Genomic DNA, 20,064 nt, shown 5'->3' with positions numbered 1-20,064 from the left:
TCACATCCCCCTGGCAGGGCTGCCTTGCCTGGACACCGTGGAAAAAAGATGTGCTCAGTCCTGATGTGACTTAATATGCTGGGAGGGGGGCTTCCCTTTTCTGAAGGCTAGAGGAGGGAGGATAGGGGGAAGAGTGAGGAAGGATGGGACCAGGAGAAGAGGATGGGTGGGGCTACAATTGAGATTTAAAGTGAATAAATAAATTAATTAAAAAATAAAAGAAAACAAAAAGCCAAACTTACTAACAGAAGGCAAGTACTATAAGGAAAGATACACTAACCTCCCATGTTTCAAAAATTATTCAGTCAGATGAGATAGGAAGGTTAATGTAAGTTTGAGGCCAGTCTGATCTACAGAGTGAGTGAGTAAGGAGGAAAAAGATTTAGGCCATAATGGCGGTGTACCAAGAGGAAGCAAGAAACTGCAGCTTATCTACATGGAAAATTTCATTTCTGGAATGTTTATCAGTTTTCACAGGGAATCTTACTGGCAAAGACAAATACTAATAAAGAGTAGAAAAAAAACACAAAAGAAATCCTGGGTCACTGGGGGTGTCACCTTCTCCTTCCATTGTGAGTTTATTCTCACAAGACTGGACCTTCTCCGAGCTCAGGTGGGCTTCCTGCTTTACCATGCAGCCTCTTCCTCTCAGATACACTCCACCGCTGTGATGTTATCACCACATGGCCCCACTAGAGCCATGCATTTAAACACCCACACCTGAGAACTTAACAAGGCTCTTTTCTCTATAAATATTTTTGCAAAAACTATTTTGCTACAGCAATAGAAAATAGACTAAAGCAGAAGGCATGGAATAGAAATCTCATTGAGTCCCCCTGTAAAACGGGCATAAGAATGATGCTCACCTTGTGGAGATGGTCAAAGAACAAAATGAATCAAAATGCCTAAGGTATGTATCATAAAGCCTAGTACAAAGTAACCATGAAGGCATTTCAGCTGCTAATATTAGTATCCATATTTTTCCTTATGGTCTCTAAAAGTTGTAAGTCTCCTGCTGCACCTTATACCCCTCTAAAATTCCTTGTGTAAAACAATTATGGCTCACAAAATGTGTATGTTAAAAAAAGCAACATAATAAAAAATCATGAAAAAATTAAAATATTTTGCACTGTTAGCATAACGATTTATTTTTATCAGTGGTTCTCTGAATCAAAGGGAAACCAAGAACAAATTTTATCTTCCACTGACTTGGGGGCACCCTTCTGACACCCCCTAATAGATAGGCTTCCAATAGTACCTGGATCATTCCCAGAATGCAGTAGTGTGCTCCCTGAATGGACATCTCTGATCCAAGCAATATTTTTCCATGTGGATCAATTAAGTTTCCTGGCACAGCCATACCGTGTAGCCTAAGTTCTGTCCTTTGAGTCCTTTGGTGGTAACTTCCAACCCTTCCACATAAGGATTCAGAGGATCTGAGAACATTCTCATGCCTATTCCGGATGGCAGAGTGAGATCCATCTATGGCTTCTCTCTGACATCAATAATTGTATAACGACCCATCTTAGGCAGCTCTGCATCCCAGCACTCAGCACCATGTTTCTCACTCACAGTAACAGGTTCCTAGTAGTGCCCACCCATAAACAAAGGGTGAATATCCCCATCTCAAAGTAAAGTGCTTTAACAAAAAAAAAGCAAGATAAATCTGAATATGCTGCTGGCCCGTTTTATTCCAAATTCTAATGTGCATTAGAGGACATGAGGAAGGCAATAGGAATGCATATTGATAGACCACAGGATCACAGGTAGAATTTTGTCGACCTGGAGATTCGTTGGGCACCTGTATTTTTTTAATCAGGCACCTTGACATCTCTGAATCATTCCACTTGGTACACAGATCATACATAAGAAATATGCTTTTAGCATCCCAGGTACTAAGCAACTGTCACTGCACCTGATATATGTATATGCTCACCATTCTCAGTTATTCTTACCTAGAACTTTCCATTTTCTCTCTCTTACCATTTCTCTCTCCTTGAAACATTTTTTTCTGGGTTACCCAGCCATAGCTTCCCTCTCATGCTGAGAGATAAGTATGCACCATCTATTACATTCTTTTCGGGCTTCCTAAGGAGATAATTAGGCATTGCAATTGATTGCAATTTATTAATCAGAGCAGGATGTTGCAGAGTTTGGGAGGAAAAACACAGAATCTTGTATAAATGCAAGACAAGTATACACAGTGACAAGGAAATAAGACAAAAATAACAACTAAATGATACGATATATTAAGCTGTTACCCTATTATATTCTGGAACATACTAATCTATTAAGTAATGATATTTAAATTTCTCCAACCTATAACTATGGCCAGACATGTGCCTCATTCACTAAATGCTTGTTGACTATTCTGTATTAAATACTGTCCTTGTTCATAAGACCTTCAGTCAAAATCCTGACTTTAAAGGAAGACTGATTATAAGCTTGTTAGGACATATACTTATAGAAGGTAGGTTATCTTATGCTACACAATAAGTAAATAGAATTGCCCACTAGAATAGGGATGGATGGAAGGAAGGAAGAATGCTGGTCAGGCCTGGTGTTACAGAGGAACAATGGGCAAAGTAGTTGACTATAGTTGACTGCAGGCATAAGGTTATTGTGTAATTCAAATGCTGATTTCTGTACCCCCCCCCCAGATCTGGTTGCAATCCTTGTTCTAAGAATCTCCTGTTTCAATGTTGTGTAAACACTGCTCCCCAATTATCCCCTGGTATGCCAATAAAGCATCTTACAGTCAATTGCTGAATGGGGAGAGACTAGGGCTAAACGTTCTGTAAGCCATGGGAAGAGGAGTTAGAAAGGATTCAGCCATGGGAGAGGTCCAAGAGACATCAGGAAGAAGCTGAAGCAGAGAAAGCTACAAATTGCAAGTATCTCTGTGATGTAAACTGGACGAAGCCAAATTAGCTTAGAAGGTTAATAGAATAGAGCAATTACCGCTCAGCTCTTGTGCTGTGAAACTTATGATTAAACAAATATAAAAGAATATCAATTATTTGTGCAATAGCTGGGTTAAGAGAGAAACTGAGAAACAAACAGTTACATAAAAATAAATGTAACAGTTGGTTTTTCTGCAAACATCTAAGTCATAGAGTACATTTCCCAAAGACCTCATAGAAACACATCTAAAAGAGGAAAGAGTCATGTAAAAGGTCTTGGTGGGAAATGTATACTCTACAGGTTGGAGAAACATCAGGAACGCTTGCACGATGGAGCCTAATAAGTGAGAATTGAGAAGAGGGGTACTTACAATATAATCCACACAGGCTAGAAGCCCTTGGAAAGGCAGTCCGTAGTTGGGGCACCATTTTCACAGGATGATAAAGCAGCAAAAATGTTCCCAGTCATTGCTCAGCCTATTCATGACACAGATAGGTAATTACAAACCCAAGGGGGCTAACAGACTCCCTTTAAGTAGAAAACTAGTGCCAGATCCTGTGAGGAACAGAACTTTGGTTCTCTCATTTCTTTCTTATTGTCTGCCTGTCTGTCTGCCTGTCTGTCTGCCTGTCTGTCTGTCTGTCTCTCTCTCTGTCTGTCTGTCTCTGTCTCTGTCTCTGTCTCTGTCTCTCTCTGTCTCTGTCTCTCTCTCTCTCTCTCTCTCTCTCTCTCTCTCTCTCTCTCTCTCTCTCTCTCTCTCTCTCTCTCTCTGTTTTCCTGTCGGTCTTTGTCTTCTTGTTCTTCTAGTCCTCATTCTCTTGAATGCCTCCCTTTCTCACTCTTCTACCTCCTTATAAGTTCCTTCCCCTTATCTTTTGTGTGTGTATGTGTTTGTTTTCATTATTTTTGCTCTCCTCTTTCATTTATCTATCTTGATTTTCTCTCTTCTTCTTCTTCTTTTTCTTCTTCTTCTTCTTCATAGCATCAATCTTTTCAACTCTGTGGTTTCTAGTTAAACTTAGATGAAAGCAAACAGATGCATCCCTCTGAGTATATGGTTCTAATAATAGCAGATGATTTTTAAATGTTAATGCCTGAGACCCTAAAAGTATGAGTCCCTGGTCCTCCCTCTATTTTCTTTAAGAACTGTGTTATTGAGCTGAAAACACCTCTTTCTAGTATTTGATATACCACATATTTTGATGATTTAAAAGAGGTTATGTATCTATAGCTCAATGCCAAGACTATATTATACAAAGAACAAAGCAGAATCAACTGTGAGAACAGCTAAGACATCTTTCTAATGAAATTAGAAGGCAGTAAGAAGTCACCACGATTAGGGATGGGATGGGCTAAAGACATTAGCTGGACCACAGGAAACTCGTCTCTCATTCAAAGAGAATTACCTGTTCATGCTAGCACAATTTGAGGTGCAGATGGCCTGTTTGTGGCCAGAATCTTGTAAAGAATACTAGATAGTGAAAGCACTCTTTGTGTTTATATCAGTGATCCACATAGATTTCTTATCTCTACTGAGTGTGGAAGCAACGCAACATGAGCTTGCCAAACCTCCCAAGCATATGTCCCCAAGTGGGCCCTAATACAAATCCTGGGCCATTATATTTCAATTTAACATTTCTAACTGTACAGATAGAGAATTCAAAGCTGACATCTGTAAAAATTGATTTCTCTTTTTCCTGTAGAAAGACTCCTTTCCTCCCACAACAAAGCAAATTCTTTTCCTTACAAAAACAGTAGAAGGAATCACTAGGAGGCAGTACTTTTATCCTGCCAAGCAGCCAACATCAGTCTTCCACTGGCATTTCAACTCTTCCAACACTATTTATTGTGGCTAAGAAATAACCACTATGTAGAACTAAAAGGCTGTTCTAAAAAGGAACGATGTGAATTCTCTCCTGAGACTCAGTGTGCTCACCTATAGCATAAAGGAGTCAAATGAATTATGTTCAGACTTCTGCAAATTTACCATGCTCTTGCTTCTTAGTTATAGGTGACTCAAATTAGAAATTATACCATAGTAATGCAGTGTAAATAGCAAATTATATTTGCTCTTTCTCTCCTAATCACTGGTCAAATAACAAAATACTTTAGTTGTATTGAAATGTTTTCTTCATTTATTTATTTATTCGCTTTACACCCTGATCATAGACCTTACCTTCTCTCTTCCCAGTCCTCCCTTCACCCTCATTTCCCCTTCCCCTTCTCTTCAGAGAAAGATGAAGTCTCCCATGGGTCCTGCCCTAGCACATTAAGTTGCTGCAGGACTAGGCACATCCTCTCGCACTGAGGCGAGACAAGGCAGCCCTGTTAGGAGAACAGGATCCAAAGGCATGCATCAAAGTCAGAGGGGGCCTTCACTCCAGTTGCTGAGGGACCCACATGAAGACCAAGCTGCTCATCTGCCACATATGTGCAGGGGCCATAGGACCAGTTCATGCATGCTCTTCGGTTGGTGGTTCAGTCTCTGTGAGCCCTCTGGGCCCAGGTTAGTTGGCTCTGTAGGTCTTCTTATGGAATCCTTGACCTCTCCAGTTCCAACAATCGTTCCCCCAACTCTTCCATATGACTAATGTTTGGCCGTGGGTCTCTGCATCTGTTTCCACCAGGTACTGGGTGAAGCCTCTCAGAGAAGTTATGCTAGGCTCCTGTCTACAAACATAGCAAAGTAATGTTAATAGTGTCAGGGGTTGGTTCTCTCCCATGGGATACGTCTCAAATAGGACCAGTCTTTGGTTAGCCGTTTGCTCAATCTTTGATCCATCTTTGTCCCTACACATAACGTAGGCATGAAATATTGTGGGTCAATGGATTGGGGTAGGTTGGTGTCCTCATCCCTCTACTGGATGTCCCGACTGGCTTCAGAAGATGGCCATTTCAGGCTCCATATCTCCTCCCACTGCTAGGAATTTCAGTTAATATGACCCGACAGACTTCCTGGGGCCTTGCCTGTCCCTGGTCTCTGGCACATCCCGGAGATGCCCTGAACCTCTGATTTCTGTTCTCTCAAACTACACACTCTCTCTCTCTCCCATTTTCCTTACTCCTAATCCCAACCCCTGCTCCCCTCCCCCTCCCCTCTTCTACCTAGTTCATTCCCTACATGCACCTGCAATAGCTATTTTATTCCCCCTTCTGAATGACTGTCAAGCACGCTTCCTTGGGCACTCCTTGTTTCTTAGCTTCTTTGGTTCTGTGGGGATTGTGGCATAGTTATCCTGTAATTTATGGCTGATATCCAATTATTAGTGAGTATATACTGTGCATGTCTTTTTGGGTTTGGGTTACCTCACTCAGGATTGTATTTTCTAGTTCCATCCATTTGCCTGCAAATTTCATGATTTCCTTATTTTTAATAGCTGAGTAATATTCCATTGTGTAAATGTACCACAGCTTCTTTATCCATCCTTCAGCTGAGGAACACCTAGGTTGTTTCCAGTTTCTGGCTTTTATGAATAAAACTGCTATGAACATAGTGGAGCAAATGTCTTTGTGTTATGATGAAGCATCTTTTGGGTATATCCCCAGAAGTGGTATTGTTTCTGTTCACTTTATTGTTTTTATTTCCACTTTCACGTCTTCCACTTTTATTCATTTTCTTTACCTGTTGATTGTATTTTTCCTGTATTTCTCTTTTTAAAAAGGATTCTATTTATTTGGTTATATATTCCTGTATTTCTTTAATGGATTTATTCATTTCCTCCTTTAAGTTCCCTATCATCTTCATAAGAATAGACTTAAGGTCATTTTCTTGTGTTTCAGCTGCGTTACAGTATCCAGGATTGTTGTAGTAGGATAGATGGTTTCTTGTAGTGTCATGTTGCCCTGGCTCTTGTTGACTGTGTTCTTATGCTGGCCATTAGCCATTGGTTGGATGCTCCTGAGGTCCCGTAGCCCTCCTTAGGAAGGCAGGTAGGGTTGTGGGCTGGAGGTGTGTCCCTATGGCCTGGCAGGCCTCTTCAGGAAGGCAGGTAAAGCTGCATGATCCTGAGGCCTGGCAGTTCTCCCTGGGAAGGTGGGTATGGCTGTAATCTGAAAGCTAGATGTGCCTGGGGCCCCCAGCAGACTTCTTCAGGAAGATCAGTAGAGCCCTTGGCCAGAGGCTGGAACTCGAGTAATCAATCATGTTGCATATTTTTAATCTTGATATTATTAAAATGATATATTTGACATGAAATTCCAGAGGGAATAGGGGGAAAAAACTAAAATTTGTTGATGTGTTGCAGCAGGGTATTAGAGTACCTCACAAATGGTTTGGGGGATTCATCTTTGGCATTTGATTATATGCATAAATAGTGCTGCATAAAATATCAGAGATCAAATGTGGCAAATCCTCTCACTACGAAATTATGAAGCCAAACAGACTTCTCTGAAGCAACCACATATGACTCTGGAAGTTGACCAAAGCCATGCAGTAAATTGTGATTTTTGTTTTTTGAATCACTTAATACCTATATTTTTAAGCCAAAGGTTGTGAGATATTTAAGGCCGTTGTGTCCCCAGATTTCTAGCTCTTCATTATGGAAGTCCACCACAACTGGGCAAAGAGCAGACAGCTATGTAAGTGGAAGCAGCTGGCTCCATATGGAGAACCGTGGAGAGAAGGTTGCTTAGCCAAGAGCACTGTCTAAGTGAACATCAATCTTATTGCCTGTCCAGGGAGGCAAATGCCATAGCTGCCTGAGGCTCTCATACTAATTGACTTCAGCAACCAATATGCCAAAACACAATTAGGTACTGTGAGGAGCCAAACAGTCATCCAAGACCTTAGGACCATCTCGGCATCATCAACGGTCTTGAAAGCTGTTTGCTTGTTTGGAAGGGAGGGAAAAGATCCTAGCTATCCACTACCCAAAGCTAAATGTGAGCCTTTGCCGGAAAGGAGTATGGCTGATGCCCTGCCTACTTTGTAAAGCAATTCTATAATTTCCATGCAGTCATCAGCCAAAAATAAAATTATCATAGTATTAATGCATACCTTCTGAGCAACATTTAACCATTAAAATGAGACAAACAAGAACAAAGATACCAGTCCCTTTAAAGCTTTTTAAAAGAAGACAAAAAAAAATTTGAGGGGGGAAAATCCCTGAGTTTTGTTAGTAGCCACAAAAAGAAATTAGAAAAACAAGTCAAATCACTGAATAAATTAACAACTGTAACCACATCTCCTAAGGTTAGAAAAATAAAAATCCAGGGTGCTATACAAAACTATCACAATTTGAAAAAAAAAAAAAACACCACTAACACCATCAAACTAAAAGCCAATTTACAAATAAAAAATCAATAGAAATAATCTCTGTATAGATCTAGATGTTGACTTTACTAAAGACTTGAAAGGAGTATATAAAATATATTTAAAGGATTAAAGCAAACTATATCTAAAGAATTACAGGAAAATATGACAATGAATGACCAAATATACAAAATCAAAAAAGTGATGGAAAAATATTTTTTAAAAAGTTGAAAATACAAAAACTGCAGTTAAAAATAGGATGTTCAGTACTAAATGATCAGCCCTGAAAACCCGCATGCAGATAACATTATACAGATTGAACATGTTATATTTATGAATATATATTTATATATATATATGCATGCAATAACAGCTAATGAAAAAAGAGGTCATGAATTTGAAAGTAGAGAGGGATATATGGGAGGGCTCAAAGGAAGGAAAAAGAAGGAAGAAATGTTAAATTATTAAATAAGTTACATTTAATTAAATAATAATCTTTTTAAAAAGTCTCAACAGAGCATTAGAATTGACGAGATAAAGAATCAGTAAAGATGATACAGACTGAAAACTGTAAAATCTGAAAAACAAGCTAAAAATGGAGAAAATGTGCAGTTCCCAAGAGATCTAAAAGAATGGAATATTATGATTATACAAGCAGACCCAGAAAAATAGACGACAGATAGAAAAGAAAAGAATAAGGAAATAAGCCAAATAAACCATGGTTGAAACTTCTAAAATTTATGAAAACTAGTTGTACATTCAAACTGTACAAGCCCCAGGTCTGATTTTTAAGTGATCAACATCAGACATAGAATGCCCTTGCTGTTAAAATCCAAAGGCAAATGATTGATTCACGGGAACAGCAGTACTTATAATGATAAAAATAGTAGAATTTATAAAGCAGCTATTCAGTATGCTAGAAGAAAATTCAGCAAATAAGTTAGTATCCTCCAAAGTTACTTTCAGAAAAAGAAGGAATAAAGACTTTCCCAGATAAGCAAATATGAAAAGAATTTGTGCCTGGAGCCCCAATAAACTCTCAAAGGAAATCCTTTAGGTAGAATGGACTTGACCCCGGTTAGCAATTTAAAGTTATATAAATAAAAAGCTTGGTAAAAATAACTCATGGATATGTATAAGGAAAAGGACATACTTTTCCTGTCTTCTTTAACTATTTAAAAATATATCATGAACTTTTAAAAACTGCGTTACTGGGATTCTGCCATATGAATATAAATATGTGTAACTGTCATAAATAAAATATGGCTACACTGGAGCAAAATTTCTGAATTTTAAATCTGTACACACTTGAACTTGGTTTTTATAAAGTAAATTTATTTTATCAGAAACTGTAGAACAAACAGGAAGAAAATAATTTAAAATATATGACAAGAATCAACAAAAGAAATTAAATAATATGCAAAATATCAGTAGGGAATGAATTTAGGAGCTGAGTGTGGTGGCACACACCTGTAATTCCAGCATGTGGGAGGCAGATACAGTGGAATCAGGAATTCATGGCCAGCTCCAAGGCCAGCCTGGGCTGCATGAGCCCTGTCTCAAAAAAGAAGGCTGAGAACAAAGACATAAAAAGGACAAAAGTGGGAACTTAGAAAATAGAGTAATAAAAGTGAAGAGTATAAGGCACATAGAAAACAATTATCAAAATTCCCCTCCCCTACTCCTCAGAAAAGAGGACCCCCTACCCCGACCAATACACCCTAGTACATCAAGTTGCATCAGGACTGAGTGCATCCTCTTTTTCTGTGGCCTAGTGAGGCAGCCTGGCCAGAGGAAGTGATAAAAAAAAAAAAGAGCAGGCAACAGAGTTCATGTCAGTGACAACTCCCTCTTCCCTTGCTATGAAGACTGAGCTGCCCGTCAGTTATATCTGTATAGGGGGCTATGCTAAGACACTGTGACCAAGACAACACTGGAACAGTAGCTGAGAGCTTACATGGAGAGAGAGAGAGAGAGAGAGAGAGAGAGAGAGAGAGAAGAAGAAGAAGAAGAAGAAGAAGAAGAAGAAGAAGAAGAAGAAGAAGAAGAAGAAGAAGAAGAAGAAGAGAGCAGAGGGGAAGGGAGGAGAGGGGAGGGGAAGGGAGGGGCAGGGAGGGGAGGGGAAGGGAGGGGAAGGGAGGAGAGGAGAGGAGAGGAGAGGAGAGGAGAGGAGAGGAGAGGAGAGAGGAGAGAGACTGGGTCTGTCTCATGGAGGCTATTGAAACTTCCAAGCTCACCCCTCATGACATACTTCCTCTAACACTCCTAATCCTTCCCAAACAGTTCCACTAATTGGGAACAAGTATCCCAATGCATAAGCCTATGGAAACCACTCTAATCCAAACTGCCACATAAATTAACCTCTGTGACCAGGTTTGGTCACATGCAGCTATAAATCCAGCACTCAGGAGACTGAAGTGAGGCTATGGGGCTCAAGTTTCATTTCAGTCTGGAATACCTACTGAGTTTGAGGTAAGCTTTGGTCATATAATAGAAATTTTATGTCCAGAAAACAGCAAATAAGTAAATAAATAAACCAAACATTAATTATAAATAGATCAAAGCATCTTAAGCAAGAGGCAGAGGCAATCAGAGAACATAAAACCAGCAATATGCTAATACTAATACACTCATACAATAATATAAGTTTTTCAAGAAGATGAGGAAAGACATATCCTGTGAAAACATTAATGATATAAAAGCTGTAAGGCAACATTAGTACCAGAAAACATAAGCTTTAAGGAGAATATGTCAGTAAAGACATTGCGGACTTTTAAAATAATCAAGTATTCAACAGTATATACCAATTACAAATATGTACAAACGAAAGGCAGGTACTAAAACTCATGACGGAAAAGCTGATAAAACTTAAAAGATGAATAACCAAATAATAATTATTAAAGACTTACATGTCTATCCTCAAAAATAAATGTTAAAACTAGACAGAAAGATTATATTAATATATTACTTAATAACATATAATACAACTCATATTTATAAACAGTTGAACAAGGAATAGAAAATTCATATTCTCTTCAATAGTACATGAAGACTTCTCTAGAATGTACCATATGCTGATTTATACAATAATATCAATGTTTTTACACACAGGTGATATAAAAATTAGATTCCAAGATTGGGAATTCTACAAATATTAGAAACCATGCCAATGCACTTCCAACTAACTCACATTATCATAGAAACCACAAAGCGTATATTACATAAACATTTGAATTAAATAAAAATGAAACCAGACCACCTAAAGTTTATTGTACAATGCCAAAGAATCTGAGTGAAATTTATAACTACAAATGCCTGTACTAAGAAAGAAGAAATATCACACATAGATAACCTAAGCTTTGAATATGGAAAATTATAGTAACAATAAAATATACTCTAAACCCAAACAAGAAATGGAGGCCATAATAAATATTAGAGCAGAAATCAATGCTTTCTCTTATACGTAGATTCTAACTTCACATCTTGAGTCTCTTTGTGTTTAGTGACATGAGAAAGTGAAAGGCATAGTGGAGAAAGTGAAGACAGAAAACAAACTAGTTGGCTGGATGAAATTTGAAAGTTCTGGTTTGTTTAAATAAGTCTCTCAGCTGTGAACAACATTGGTTTCAACCATAATGGCTTTCTGCTGGAGATAAGCTCAGGTCATTTTCCACATCTTTTTCTGAAGACCTGATGCATCCTGGATCACATTGAACTCCTGAGTCTCTTGAACTTAAAATGGCTAGAAACACCACATATTTCCATCTTGATGTTCATCTATGGAATGACACCATGTAGCCAAGTGTAGGGGCTACTGGCAAAGAAGATTTCAGGGGAAGGCAAGTCACTGAAGAGAAAGGCAAAGATCTGAGACCGTCCTTATCAATGGTATGATAAAGGAAGTTCCCTGGAGCCCCTGATATCACCCATAGGCCTAGGTGCCAGGAAGGGGGGAGGGGAGATAGAAATAACATGGCTCATGTTAGCTGTATCCCAGTAGACTTTGCTTTTCCCTACATAGTTAATCATGGCCATGGTTCCAATAACAGAGTTTCACTTATGTCTTATCTCAGGGCTGCTTTGTAGATTTGTTTAAGGAACAGAAAGGCATCTCACCCCCAACCACGAAAACATTAGAATTCATTCTGAGCTTTCCTTTTGGCATTGGGCAGTGTCAGCATGGTGGTACAGATTTTCAAGAAGAGGAAGTTTGTGGCTGATGGCATCTTCAAAGCTGAACTGGATGAGTTTCTCACTCGGGAGGTGGCTGAATATGGCTACTCAAGTTGAAGTCCAAATTACACCAACCAGAACAGAAATCATTATTTTAGCCACCAGAATACAGAATGTTCTTGGGGAGAAGGATCATTGGATCAGAGAGTTGACTGCAGTGGTCCAGAAGAGGTTCAGCTCCCCTGAAAGCAGCTTAGAGCTCTATGTAGAAATGGTGGCCACAGGAGATCTGTGTGTCTCTGTGATGCAAACTCCTAGGAGGGCTTGCTGTGCAAAGGGCCTGCAATAGTGTACTTTGGTTATTTTTTATGTGATATGCAGGATTAATTTATAACCAAATGCTGATCATATATCTAGTACGAAGTACTATCTAACAAGATATAAAAGGCTAAGTTACCCAGCCCCCTTGTTTCAAAGATTCTTTTTTTCAGATGTTCAGAATTTCTAAGCTGAGGAGAAATGACCTTTGTAATAGTACTGATAGGATATAAATTAATCAGTGATTGAGACATTATTCCTTTATTTCCCTCAGCATTCACTTTTTTATATGATCACATATTAGTGTTTCTCTCAGAAATTACAGGTTTCAAAGTCATTGAATAAGAAAAAAGGTAAGTGGTGAGTTTCCATTCAACCTTTGGTGGTCTTGCTGATCTTACTGATCAAATCTTCAAAACTTGGTGATTGTCAGCTATGTATTAAAGAGCAAATGAAGACCTCTCCATAGCACCAGGAATGAAGAGTGGAGCAAAGGGATGCAAGATTGTGGTTTTTAGGAAGTTCTGAGGACAGAGGGACAAGTCCATGAACTTTGTGGATAGTCTGATCATTCACAGTGGAGACTCTATTAACTATGGTACTATGTTGACACTGCGGTGTGCCATGTGCTCCTCAGACAGGGTGTGCTGGGCATTAAAGTGAAGATCATCCTTCCCTGGTACACCAGTGGTAAAATTAGCTCCAAGAAGCCTCTGCCTGATCCTGTGAGCATTGTGCAACCAAAAGATGAAATCTTGCCCACCATCCCCATCTCAGAACAGAAAGGTGGAAAGCCAGAGCCACCTGCCATGCCCTAGCCAGTGCCTACAGCATAACAGGGTCTTGTCAACTGCATCTGGAGGCTGGATGTTTTCTTGTAAAGACATTTAATAAAATCTTGCACAACAACACAAAGGAGTTCCCTTTGGGCCCTTGTCTTATTTTCCAGAACTTTCTACCATCATGCCCATTAGTCAGCACATTCTGTGTGCAAAGATTGTCTTTCTTCTCTTTTCTGCAATTCCACCCAATTCAAAAACAAACCTTAACAGAAGTAAATGTATAGAACTTAACCCTTTACCCATATGGCTCTGCTTCCTCTAACTGTGTATCATTGAGGACTTCTGGGGCCCGCAAAACTAAGAGGAGGATACCCATTTCCAGGGTAATGAAACTAGTGGAGCATGCGCAGATGGTTTTTTGGTTTGTTTGCTTGTTTTTTACTGTGACGTTGGCAGCCATATTTCATGTATCAGATTCCTTTGTATATAAACACTGACTTCCTTTGGTGAGTTAGGGGCCTGCATCCTGAAGCAATGTTCTAATCTCCTTGGAATTCACAACTACATTGCAGAAACTGCCGTAGGTTGAAACAGGATCCACCATTTCAAGGGGTTATGGTATCCAACTTGTCTACATTGCCAGGTTCAAAAATCTGGCACCTTGACTCTCTCCTTCAAGAGCTGATGCTTCATTATGCACTGATTAGCATGCATAATGGTTAGGAAGGAAGGGGCATTTTCAGTGGCTGGGATCAAGAATCCCTCCTTATGCACACCATCACTCAGAATGATTCTTATATATGTCTCACCTTCCATTTGGTTTCTTCAGATCAAAGAGATTCAAAGGAAGAACCAAAGGAAGAATCAAAACATGAGTAAGTTTAGGTTCGTTTCAGCATTTCTTTGATCTCTTCTGGGGACAGCTTATTGTCAAGGAGAAAAGAAAAGTCAACCTTGAGACCTGGTTTGTTATGCCTTAGAGGTTTGTGATGGTTCTATGCAGGGCATTTGAGTAGATATCTTCAGGAATCACTAAGCGTGTGGGCAATGTTAAAGGAGCAGGGAGCCTGGGTCCTTGTCAGCCTAGATCTGGTCACCTGCATCTGTACCCCAAGTTATAACTGTTGGAGATTATCAGACTCCCATAGCTTCCTGACAAGTCAGTTTATTTAATCAATGAACTCTGAGTTGAATGAAAGAACCTGTCTAAAAGCAGAGATAGAGTGCAGTTGTGGAAGCCATACAATATCAACATATACACCTTTGGACCTGCACATACACACACACACACACACCACATTAAACATAAAAAAAAAATACCGTTAATTAAAGACATCTGTTTATATGCAAATCCTAATGAGCAATGTCTGTTTTATTCCCTTTTCACTTGTACTGCATTGAAGAGGAGGTTGGTAAGATGTATGTGTGACCTTTTCTAACTTCCGTTGCTTGTTTCTGCTCTTCTACACACCCTGAAGCAAGCTTCTCTAGGGACTATAGATTCAATGACATTTGCCAACTTTCTCCACTGGGCAGACTACCTATCCCCTGCCATTCATTTCCCCTAAAAATTCAAGTTCCTTATCCTGCCACATTCATGCAGAATAGGTTTCTATTCTCTGAAGCCCTGGGCTGACCTCTGGGGACTAGAGCCCTAAAGGGACTAACAAAGACAAATTTCAAGAGCAGAATCTTCACAATAATGAGTCGTTATTATTAAGAACTTAAATTTGCATGGGGCACACTGCCTATTACAATTCAGGTTGTGTAGTATGCTAATTTGTAACCTTAAGCAAAAGGATTTGTAAATTTTCAGTTTCCTTCTTTGTAGAATAGAAATGAGTATGTGCTGTTACGCTGTCTTGATGGTTGCATGAGGTAATCTGAGAATAATACTCAGGCATATGATCACATGATCAATAAGGAACAGATCTAGAGGTATAAGCAATTGAGCTATGATGTCATTAACCCTGTGGACCACCAGGCTCGATCTGGCTGGCCAGGGAGAAGTTCCCATTCCTCCGCACTGCTCCATGTGCATTCCTCCCAATGCTGTGCACTCAATGGAAAAGGACCACATTTCTGGGAGGAGGACCCTCTCAGAATCAAAGAACACCCATCTTCAATTAGGGTCCATAAATAGTTAGTAGCAGTGTTCCCCTACTAACCCTTCTAACAAGCTCTCAAGAAATATATCTGTAAGACACCTGGTATATTGTAGATTTTTTAGTAAGGAGCAGGATTGTTAGCTCAGATTTCAGTGATTCATATTCTGTTTTGTATTTTGATATGGTATATATCCCAGGAGTTATGGGGAAAAAACACCTGCTTTTGTTGTTGAGAGGAAGGCACTTCTACTCTTATCACCTTAGAAGTACCTATGAAAAGAAGGAAGCCAGGATGGGCCTGGGAAACGTATTTTTTGTGTATACGTTAAGCATCTTTATTTAAGAAAATTGCATTTCCTGACCCATATTACAAAACATCATTGTTTCTTATTAGGTAGACTCTCAGTTTGTGGTTGATCATTCAGTTTAACCACTATCTCTAGTCAATAAGACTCTGCTATATAAATATTCAATAAACCTATTTCATAAGCCTTTTATTAGAGGGCATCACCTTTTTATTGTGGATAAGAAAATAGGCCACCTAGATTCCATCTTATGAAAGCATGTGTTCCAGTTGCCAGCAAGTGTCCTAGGTGAAAACCACCCAAGGACATGCATGCCTGTGTGTAGCCTCATATATAGTGACTAACCAAGGCAGAAGCCTAAGGGCACAACCCTTGAGGGACCTGGCTTAAACTTTGTTAAGCCTGTATCCTTCTTCAACTTCTCTATCTACCTAATCTTTCTCTCATCTCTCTTCCACTCCCCCACATATTTCACAAACTGAACTTCACCTCAACGTCTGTACCTAGCACTTTAGTTTAAAGGTGCAAATTGGTTTTGCTAAAGGTTCTGGGGTAGGGCAACGCCTCGTTCTGCAGACTAGAGTTGAGTCCCCAATGAGCTTTTAGAGACGGAAAAGATCTTTGAAAAAGTAGAAGGGAGTAAGGTGTTTTCTCAAATGTAGGACCTCAAAAGGTGGGAACATGATAGAAAAATAAGTGTTGGGTTAGCTTGGGTTAACCCATCTTATCTTGGATGTAGAAGGATTAAGGCAAAGAGAGTTCATTATAACACCAATTGAAACTGCTCTGTTTGCCAAAGTTTGCTGTTGGCTATCTCCTGCTTGCTCACAGTGTCGACAACGACTTTCTTTCAGTGTGGAAATATACAACTTCTGCCTGGGCAGCTATATTTTGATTTTTGGTCTGTGTTGTTGTTGTTGTTGTTGTTGTTGTTGTTGTTGTTTTTCTTTGATACTTGGTACATGATGTTAGTTTAAAACAGTGACCTTCTGTGATGTCGATTGAACGCCAAGCTGTGACATCCATAGTATGTGGGATCCAAGGGACTGTATGAATTCTTATAGTAAAGAAACTCCTTAGGAAGACTACATACATATGAGCAATTAAACTCCTCCAGGCATGTAGATGTACCCCTCAAATAACTAATAGGAATGTAATATTTAAGTGACAAACTTTGATCCAATGTAAGTACATGGTGAAAACAAGAGGTAGAGAAAAATTAACATCTAGTCAGGCAAATTTGGGGAAACAAAACAGGCTTCTGGGGTCTGTGAATATTGCAAGGAAATGCATATACACTCTCACATGTAATTTTAAAAATATTTTGATTTATGAGGCAGAATTGCTAGAACCAGCCTTTCAGTACATAATAAACAAACTGATGCAATTCTGCTCCTAATCCCATGAGTCCTTGCAGTTCTTCTGGAAATTGAAAACCCAGAGCCTAAGAATCACTGTAACTTCAGCAGGATGGAAAAGCTCTGCTGGTTTAAATGCAGCTGACCCGGCAGCTTAAGGTCATCATGATGTATTAGTACAGAGCATGTTGAGTACACTAAGGAGATGTGGAAGGTTGTAGATAAGAAGGCTTGGTAAAGACAAGGTCTGCACTGCTACCACATTCCACAACTGCCTCCCAGACAACTCCTCACCTGCCTTAAGGTGCCAATAACAAAGCTTAGGTCAGACCAAATCCTGGGTCTCTGAGTACATACACCAGGAAAGAAGGCTAGACAGACATTTGTACAGTGGCCCAACAAATGGCTTGATGAGGCAGAAGACTCCTTTCCATACTGCCTTGAGCAGTCACTCATTCAAACATCCTTTCAACTGGATTCACTCATCCAGCCACTGACCAATGGCAGGGACGTTGTCAGCCCTGCTTCTGGTAGTCAATAAGATCTACTGGGATATAGAAATCAGAAAACACCAGCAATCAGAGAAATAATTACTACTTAGACAAAAGCTATATCAATAAAGGAAGGTGAGATAGGAAACAAACGCTGTAACTCAGGTTGTGGGGCAGCACTTTTCAAGGAAGGAGATAAGAACTGGAAAGCATGGAGGCAGAAACATGTGGCCCAAGAGAAGGTGTCCGGTATGGGCTGGGGAATTAGTTGTAGGCAATGAGAGGAACGCGCAAGAGAAAGCTGGGAAAGCAGCCAGCATGGCTCATCTGAAGAAGTGGGAAATCTCCTATGACTACAGCAGAGTGAGGTTTTGTTTTGTTTTGTTTTGTTTTTACCTTTTCAAATTACTGTTTCTCACAGTATATTATTTATGTTTTCTCCTCCCACATGCTTGCCATCTCTTTATTGACCTGACTTCATCTTTTATCTCTATCTCTCGCTTTCTCTCTGAATAATAAAAACAAAACAAATGTTAAAATGAACAGATAAAAATTTAACAAAAAAATACCAAAATAAAACAAAACACACACACACATACACACACACACATATTTTGTGTACTCCTGGGGATGGATGGGGCCTGCGCTAGAGTTAGGTTGATACATCTAGTGATGCTTCATTGCAGAAAACTGGCTTTGCTTGACCCAGTAGGTACCAATTGCAAATAGCTGTGTCATTAAGAGGTGACTTCATGTCCACTTCCCATTCGCAGTGTTGGAATTTCTGTCTGGTTGGAACCTATGCAGGTCTTGTGAGTGCTGGCAGATTCTCTATGAGTTAGCATATGTTCCTTCGTTCTTTTTTTTTTTTTTTTTTCATTCTTTTATCAAGTCTTTCAATCTACTTTAAATAGACTTATGGGGGAAATGTCTATAGCATTATAAAATACAATAAGCCTCTTTTCAGCGGGATTCTTATAAATCAGCCTAGAGCAATCTGGAAAGTGACCTGGTTGAGGAGATAGATTTCTTTTGCAGAGCTGAAGGATGGAGCTAGGTGCCCTTCCCTTGGCTAATGCCGATAATTATCTGCGAAGCTCTCCTCCGCTCCCTAGATGACTTTCTGCAGGTTTCAAAGGAACTCATTCCACAGAGCTGCCAGGGGGAGGCAAGAGGTTGTCAACACCTGAAGCTGCCTAGTTTAAAATAAAGGGTTCTGACGCTCGGTGTGAAGTCACATCTTTGTAGAGGCTCCTCTTTAACATTTAAAAGTTAGAAAGGCATAAAATCAAAGCTACGGTCATCATAAAATATTTATAAACAAGCCCACAGTTTAGTTTTATCTTTATTCTCCAACTGTAACTTAAATGCAGTAATAAATTAAATGGAATTAAGTATCAGAAGTAAAAAAGACCAGACTGTAGAGGTTACTTCATGCTCCCTTTTTCACAGCAGAAGGAGGAAGTATACTCGGCGATATGACAGGACATGGACAAGGTCACATAACCCATTAGAATCAAAAGACAGATTGAAAATTTGTCTCAAATCTTATTTCTTATACTGAAAACTAGATTTGGGGATGTAGATTCGTACATTCTATTGTTTAAAAACATGACAAATGCTTGATTTAGAATATTCCTTCATAATTAGCCATAGAGATAAGAGCTTTTTCATTTTCATGGAATGCAATTCTGTCCCTTTAAGAATAATACCAACTCATTTCTTCTAGTGACCACAATAGCAATAACTCTTTAGTAAAACGCCACCTAGTGGAGCTGTGAAGCAAAGCATATTTTTCCCCCCATGAATTCCCTCAGGAAGAGAAATACCTTCCTCGGGCTCACATTTAAATCAGTATCATTATCTCCCTGAGTGCTACATGATTAAAAATAACACCGAAAATTGTCCTACTTCCAGAACCCAGCAGGGAGGATGACACTGCTCAAAAAGATGTTTCTTCCCAACAACGAAGGTATTTGAGGCCGCACTGGAAACCGTGGAGCTAACGAGACTTAACACCCACACTCGCTCATAATTTATGGAAAGAGAAAACAAAATAGAAGCAAGTTAATTGTGCTCCCACTTTCCCATGATAGGGATACCCAAACAGCAACACGGAGAGCCCTCATCGTGGCCGACACAGGCCACTCTGTCTGGTGCTCTCTGAGGGTTTCTACATCCATAACAAAACATCGTGACCAAAAGCAATTTGAAGATGGAGTAAGCTTACAACTCTTGGGTCATACTCTCACTGAGGGAGGTCATGGTAGAAAGTCAAAGGAGAGGGAGGAACTGAAGTAGAGGTGGTGGAGGAATGGTACTTCCTGGTTTGTTTCTCACGGCTTACTCAGCCTGTTCTCCATACAGCTCAGGA

At 39.5% G+C, this 20,064-nt stretch overlaps 1 pseudogene across 1 annotated transcript; it reads left to right on the top strand.

Annotated features, from left to right (window-relative positions):
• Nucleotides 1–12,321: 12,321 nt before the first annotated feature.
• Nucleotides 12,322–13,482, top strand: LOC311586724 (small ribosomal subunit protein uS3-like; annotated as a pseudogene). The gene is made up of 2 exons: nt 12,322–12,676; nt 13,122–13,482. The product of its transcript is annotated as a small ribosomal subunit protein uS3-like (transcript).
• Nucleotides 13,483–20,064: the final 6,582 nt, after the last annotated feature.

This window comes from Acomys minous (assembly GCF_964271855.1).
Source record: "Acomys minous genome assembly, chromosome: 16".
In the NCBI taxonomy this organism is placed as follows: domain Eukaryota; kingdom Metazoa; phylum Chordata; class Mammalia; order Rodentia; family Muridae; genus Acomys; species Acomys minous.
The sequence above is the reverse complement of the archived record's forward strand: the minus strand, read 5'-3'. Positions and strand labels throughout refer to the sequence as shown.